This window comes from Staurois parvus, unplaced genomic scaffold (assembly GCF_062004578.1).
Source record: "Staurois parvus isolate SC_StPar_1 unplaced genomic scaffold, SC_StPar_1.0 ptg000234l, whole genome shotgun sequence".
NCBI classification, from domain to species: domain Eukaryota; kingdom Metazoa; phylum Chordata; class Amphibia; order Anura; family Ranidae; genus Staurois; species Staurois parvus.
The window spans coordinates 4,340,505-4,348,355 of NW_028318030.1; positions in this window are offsets into that span (position 1 = coordinate 4,340,505).

A 7,851-nucleotide genomic window follows, 5' to 3' on the forward strand; every position below is an offset into this window, starting at 1 on the left:
GAAATCTCTGGGCTCCAGGTCCCAAACTGGGTTTTTAAAACTAAGGAGGACACTGAAAAGCAAGTTTCCTCTGAATTAAGCGAACACCCTGAAGCCCCTCAACCTTCCTCGATGAGGCCATCTATTTACACCAAGGCACTGCCAATATTTACATGTACAAACATTTTCACATGTACAAACAATGAAGCCCCACTTCTCAAACATACTTACAATATAGACCCCCTCACACATACAAATAATGCAGCCCCTTCCCCTCAAAACATATATCATGCAACCCCCTTCCACAATAACTAACTGCAGTCACTTTGAAAACGTCAGCAACCATGAGTGGGTGTGGCCATATGTCAGAAGGAATCGCACAGCATTGGTCCACACAATAAAGACCAGCTGGGACTGTCACGTACCTGATGGGAGACTGAATTGACAGGTCAGCCTCACTTGTGTCACTATCCCTGACCCCGCTGAGGTTGGAACAGAGGGAGTGTGCGCGTGCGTGTTCGCGATCGTGCATTCCTGCACGCATGCGCACAACCGGCAATTCTTCTGCAGGAATTCCTATGCACATGCGCGTTCCTGATCGCGATTCTTCTCGCCGGAAAACCCTTACAGGGACATTGCTGCAAAAGGGACTGGCAAATCCTGCAAGGATGCAGATCACCATGTGGCACCCCCCCGCCCCCCCTGAAAACAAGGTGCCTTGAGCAGCTGCTCCCCATCACCACCTTGTCCTGGCCCTACTGCTGAAGGAAGGATAAGGCCTAGGAAGACACCTCATTCTATTGACTGATCTAGACGGAGACAACAGCAATCTGTAAAAAAGATTATCTACTTGTTATATACCCCCATGAATGAAGTAGACTCTGTCTGCAGGACACCCAAATACTGGGTATATACTAGTGGAGTTTTTTTAAACATTTTTCATTGTAAGAACATTTCTTCATTTTTCAAATCATTAGTTGAGTCAAATCGATGTTTGTTTTTTACCACAGTGTAGAGAAAATTTGATGGAGCAGGATAAAAAGGGGGGCAACCCAAATTAGGGGGGGCACCTTCATGGGACTGTGGGGGCTATCTCTTGTTCCTCTCCCACCCCAACCCCCGTTCTTTTTGTATCTTCCTCATAATTTAGGTAGCGGTCCCTTTAAGAAATCTCCTCAGGCAGTTAGAGTGTGAATCAGGCAGGAAAATCCCAAGGATTCCAGATCCTTCTGGAATAATCTCCAGGCACCCTATATGGGGACTGAGGCAGCGGCCAGGGGCTGCCAGTCGGATCCGTACCGCAACGAGCTCCCCTCCTTCCCTACTTGCAGCACATTTATGTGGTTAGTCACAAGGGAGGACTGGTATTTGATTTCGACTTGGTATTGCTGGACTCACAGTGACTAATCAAATATTTTGGTTATTTTATTATTAAAGTTATGGTTGATATTAATTCATTATTTGAGTAACCCAATAAAGTGCCACGACCAAGTAATTGCCACATAATTTGTGTGCATTGCACCTTTATTTTATTGATTATTGTTATTATTATGGATGTATGCCTACTACAGTTCCATGGAAATGTTTTCTCTAGTGTGTGAATTCCTAACCTTGTATGTGGTTTTCATTTGATAGAGACCATTCATTCTAAAATCAAATGTTAAAAGCAAATGAAAACTGGAACTGCTGTCCAACAATATTTGAACATTATGAGAATTTTCATATGAATGTTCATTTGAAATTCTACCAATGTGGGTATAAACTAGTAGAATTTAAAGTGAGAATTCATACGAAAAATCTTACAATAATTCATACAAAAATTCTCTGAACATTCAAATGTCATTCAAAATGTAGTTCAAGATTTTGCTTGCTTTTAACATTGGATTTTGGAATGAATGGACTCTCCATCCTGCTTCTTCTGATTTTCTCATCACTTTGCGAACATCAATTTCACCCAGCTAGTAATATAAAATGCAGCGCTAAATATTGAAAATGATGAGAAAGTGACAAGTGCATAAAGTAAGGCCCAAATAAATGCGCTAGTGTAACAAATTTCCTGGAAATTCTTTTGCCAATGATAAAATAAAATACTACACTATCCAAATACTTTTTGTTTGGTGGCTTGTTTATGAGCCATTTAAGGAGTAGTACCGTTTTGGCAATCAATTTTCCTGGTGGAGATGCTTAGAAGGAGCTGTCACTGTATGCTGTGAGGGTCTGGTCTGTGAGGTCTGGAGTGCCTTTCCTGTGTGCTGTGTGTGTACCAGTAGAGCCCCCTGTCCCTGCCAGAACCCTGATGACCACAAGTGTTTCCCAGATACTATTATTACATGCACATTAATATTGCGCTTCCAGTGAGTGCAAGCGTACTTCAATCCCTTATCACAGAAGTCACGAGCATGGAAATTTGATGCATCACTTTTTTGGACTGCTTATATCTCAAGACATCTAATTTATTGCATAATCTCTCCAATTGTCATCTACTGCTCAATTAAAATCAGCTGCTCAATTAAAATCAGCTGCTGGCATAAAGGATGAATCCTTTATGCCAGCAGCTGATTTGAATTAAGCGCTCGCTTGCTACATATTTTAAATTTGACCCAGCTAATGATTAGAAAAACAAATTAATGTTCTAACAATGAAATATGTCAAACTAAATTCTACCGGTGTTTGCATTTTTCCATGTGGCCTGCACTGTCACTATAAAGAAAGTAATTATCTGTATGATGTGATCCATTTCTGTTTACGACATTAAACTCAGAATGTGAGTGAGCAACATGTGTTTTCTGTTCTTGTCATGTACCTGACCGGAGCCTGCAATAGAGAGAGGGCTCCCCTTACGGCTAAGTGCAGTGCGCCCCTGGAGGTGGAAACAGGAGGTGCAGTGCCCAAAGAAGCACGGTTGCCAGTGGTGTTGCTTCTTGGAAATGCCTGATGAGATGGAACCTGTGGGTGCTCCAGTTGCAGGATGCGTTTCTCCAGAGAACACGTGGATCCCGGAGGATGGGTAGTGTAGTCAGTAGCCAGAGCCAGGATCAATATGGAACAGCAGACAAGAGCAACATTAGGATCAAGCCGGGGCAATACACAGAGTACCAGTAGACAGGAGCAAGGTCAGGATCAAGCCAGGGTCATACACAAAGTAGCAGCAGACAGGAGCATGGTCAGGATCAAGCCAGGGTCATACATAGAGTAGTAGCAGACAGGAGCATGGTCAGGATCAAGCCAGGGTCATACACAGAGTAGTAGCAGACAGGAGCAAGGTCAGGATCAAGCTGGGGTTATACACAGAGCAGCAGACAGGAACAAGGTAAGGATCAAGCCGGGTCTGTAATGGGTAATCAGCAGCAAACACAGGAACAGGAGGGGCTGACGATAATCCAGCAATCACTGAGCAGAGCTGCAGTCCTTGTAAAGGCCACTGAGTGTCTGCAATTAGCGCACCCTGCGTGTGCTGGTGTGTTTTCCTGCACAGGAATGCTTTATTGCGTGTCACCCGCCTATGCGCATGTGCACTTCTTTGCGCGAATTGGCGTGGCCATATTGCGCATTGGAGCATTTGCCCGGGCTTCCTCGTCTTTTCCTCTGACAGTTCTCTTCTTTAAATACAGATACTGCAGGTTCCATCTTTGTCATACCTTGCACTCACATCACTGATAATCCTGTAACATTCACATACCTATAGGTGCCTTCAAATTTTAAAAGGTTATTACAAGGACCTCACACATTACTGTTTCTTGGTTACTGAGCTTATTAGTACATTAGTGTGCAAAATAATCCATGCTTTATGAGTATGCTGTCCTACTAATGGATAGCCAACAGCGAGCTAACAAAACTGACTGAAGAAGTGTTGTGTTTCATTCCAAATCTGAATTTACTTCTGTGAATAGTTCTTTAAAACTGCAATATAATCACATGAACTGAAATTGTAATGTGTTTGTACACGTCACTCACAAATGCCTACCATTGTACATTTCAATACATTTCTTGGAAACAGCTACCTATAAATCACATCAAATACATTTGAATGCGACCAAGCTATGTATAGGACTTTGATGCACATATGCCTGTAAGTTCTTGTATTGTGTTTGTCAAAGGAAGAATAGAGGCCTTCATTGGTGTTCTTCTAAATGGCAGACCGTGGTCCAAATACAGACCGGGTGACAGTCCTGTCCAGACTGCAGCCACACCACTTAGCAGCCTGAATGGACTCCTCTCCTCCAGCTGATGCAGCTGTTAGAAATCGGGAGGAATGGCAGGGTGGACTCCTATTCTGTATGTACTCGCCGGCCACCGCCATAGTCACCAGTGCTGTTGAAGTCACAGCAGAGAAGAGGGCGGGAGGAATGGAAAGAAAGACTCTTCTTCTGAACATACTGGCTTGCTGCTGCCGCCCCTGAACTCAGAGCAGGGAGGAGGGTGGGAGGCACTGCAGGTCTACAGGGGGAGTGGGGAAGGGGAGCCAACCTTTCATATTAACAAGCGGGTCACTGGCTTCTTAAGAAGAGTTGGGCAGCTCACATCCTCAGTGGAAAGCTTCTGTGCCTCCTGCCCTCCTCCCTACTCTGAGTTCAGCAGCTGCGGCTGCAAGTTGGTACATTCAGAAGAGGAGTCCTTCCTTCCATTCCTCCCACACAAAAAATGAGATTCAGACCTTTGCAGAAAGAAAATGTTACCAACCGGACCTCTGTGAATTTTAATTCAGTACCCCTGTTCTAGAAGCTAATTGGCTGCACTGGTTATAAACCTTAATTTTTAACCAACACTTCCTGTTATTTATTAATAAGGGTGCAAGAACAAAAACAGGTACAGTTGCAGTGAATGTTCAATAGATACAATGATGACATACGATATACAGAACAACAAAGCATCAGAGCAAATACAAGCTGCTAAATCTGGCTGAACTGATTAACAGCCGTGCTTACCAAGTTGTTACAGTGGATGCTTAGATGAAGAACCCTACATGGAAGAGCAGTAAATTACTGTGTCTGTCATTTTTACATGAGTGCAAGGTAAGACCTTGTTTACACCATGGTGCAGTCATGAGTTTTTCTGCACCTGGTTTTGCAAGGGCACAAAGAAAACAATTGTTCTATATGTGTCCTGATCACTCCACAACATTGATATCATGTGTGGATTTTTTCTTCAATGTGTATGCAGTTTTCTGTGCAAAAAAAAGGGAAAAGACATCAACATTGAGGTGTAAGGGCACTTGGAAAACAATTGTTTTTGTTTTGATTTTGTTTTTTTGTGCCCTTGCAGAGAATTTGTTACATATTTTTGGGCATAAAGTAAATCATGAGACAGCAATGTTTTGCCGTATTTTCTTTGTTTCTTTACAGAGATGTACGTAATAAATATGCATGTCTAAGCGCATGGCGTGAACAAGTCATGCAGGTCAAATCTGTGTGGTTTTTCAATCAGTTCTTATGCATGTATGGTGTGAACGAGGCCCATGCATCTGCCTGGCAAAATGTCAAAGTTGATCCTCGGTGAGACAAAGAAATTCTTCTCCTCCACTCTTTATCCTAAAAACAAGGCTTTTGTTTCACTTCATATTATACTTTTATCAATAGCTGCCATCACAGACATTGCAATATAAATAACTGTAATAGGCCAGCTTTTGTTTTATCAACAGCCATGTTGAAATAGTAATGTAACCCTTTAGAGCAGCATGATAGGTTTGTTAAGCTGGCAGTGTTTATCGCCAAATACCTGCATACATGAGGGCTTGTTTTGTCAATATTACTTAAATCCTGTTCAGCCTGAGGTGACAGAGTAACACAAGCGAATTCATTTCCACTGTAACTTTTCATGTATGACAGCCTTGTACTGTAGGAGATGAAGGACACTCGTTTATAAGGCAGATTATTAAAACTTGAATCTGCGGGACACAAAATGAACATTAGAAGAGCAGAACAAGGTGCAGAGCATGTTTTTCCTGACTCAAATCCCCAAACATGTATCTCAAATACAACTCCCTGCCTGTGTGTCTGAATTTATAAAAAAACGGATCAAACATTAGGGAAATCAAAATACAAAATAATTTTATCCTCCTGTCTGTTTTTATGGTTCCTTAGCAAAATTCATGTACTGAATACTGTATGTTTACTTGAAGTGATCACATAACAGTGGATCCAGCAAAGTAATTTTGAGTACTTTTGTGTCTAAAGCTGGGCTTCAAATTATATGAAAGAAATAAACGAAACATTCAGTGGAACAATAAATAAATTATCAAATCTATAAGCTTCCTAGTGCCACATCCAATACAAAAAAAGATGCCGGACAATAATTGTACAGCCAAGATAGCGGATTTTATAGACACACTGAGAGACCAAACAAACATATTATAAATTATGACTTTTATTTATACAAAAAATTTAAAAAACAACATAAATAAATGATGTTTCTATAAATTAGGAACTCTGTTGTGTACAGTTGAAAGCAGGTTAGAAACTGCTTAGAAAGTTGCCGGCCCAAGTTGGGTTGGGGAGGGTTAGTCATTTACTCTGGTTTTGCAGGCTTCTTGAGTTTCAGCAGGCCCACCTGTGGTATAAATTAGGAAAGCTGAGGCCAAGAGCCTTGGGGTTTTGCTGTTCGAGTGTGCTCCATTTCTGACCCATTCCAAAAAGAACTTCTGCTGAGTATCCTGGGATGCCACGAGCCATGAACCATGCCACCAAAAAAGGACTTTGCTACCATGTATGGACTCTCGTATACTCGGGCCATTTGATAGACAGTTATGGCCATGAAGGAAAAGTTTGCTCTGTGTTCTGTTTCCACATTCTACACTACAGAGTCTAGTAAAGATGGTTAAACTTGTCCTTAAGCCTGGCCTGAACTTATTCAAAGGTGTACATAATGGGGCTGTCCTACACAAAAGAACCTGGGCCTGTACTAGAGGAGTATGAAGAATGTATAGTGTCAAGTCAATATGCTAAAGAAGAACAAGGTTGCTGCCAAGGATAATGCAACAACGTCTAAGACACTAAGCAACCAGTACGAGTGTGTTCCCAGTGCTCCATCTCCCATGGCAACTGGAAGCAAACCAGCATTACGGAGGTCCTCAGCCTCACTATACGGTGCTGAAGAGGAATAGTTTAGAAAAGGACATGCATGAGATCTGTGCTATGTGGCCAAAGGGATCCCACGGGATCTGTGAGGTAACAGAGGTACACTGGCTGGTGGAAGTGGTCTGGCTTTACCTGCCACTCCAAATTCAACACACAAGAGTCACTGTTTGTTGAGCTGTGGGACAACTCTTTATTAGAAACTGCCTTTCATTCTACACTCATTCTTCCTCTAAGTCAGGAGACTTCAGGGGCAGACTGACAACTCATGGGGCCCCCGGGCAATAGGGGATCATGGTGCCCCTGTGTCCTTGCCCAAACTCAAAAAAGCCTATAAAAAAGGTACCAGGGGCATCTCATGGGGCTCCCTACTGACCCCAGGCCCTCGGGCAGTGCCCGAGTTTCCAAATGGTCAGTCCGCCCCTGGGAGACTGTCTAATATTACAATCACAATTCCACAACATGGCGTAGTCGGACCTCTATCATGCCACCTCGAGTCCACACGCCTTCACAGTGGGTACCAAAAATCTGGCTTTATGCATACATTACAATGAAGTACAATTGACGTTTCACAAGCTATTTACATTATTATTTTACTGGAAGAACTTGTATTTTTGTAGTTTGTGTGCTCTCCTGTCTGACCTCAGGTGCTCTTTTGACTGTCTTTGCCATTCATATCTCTCTGCTGCAGCTCAATCCACTTACAGTTAAAGCATAAAACGGCCCCATTGATCTGATCCTGGAAACGGAGATATGACATTAATCTTCTTGTTCATCCGCTTTTAAGATTGGAGCTTCTCTC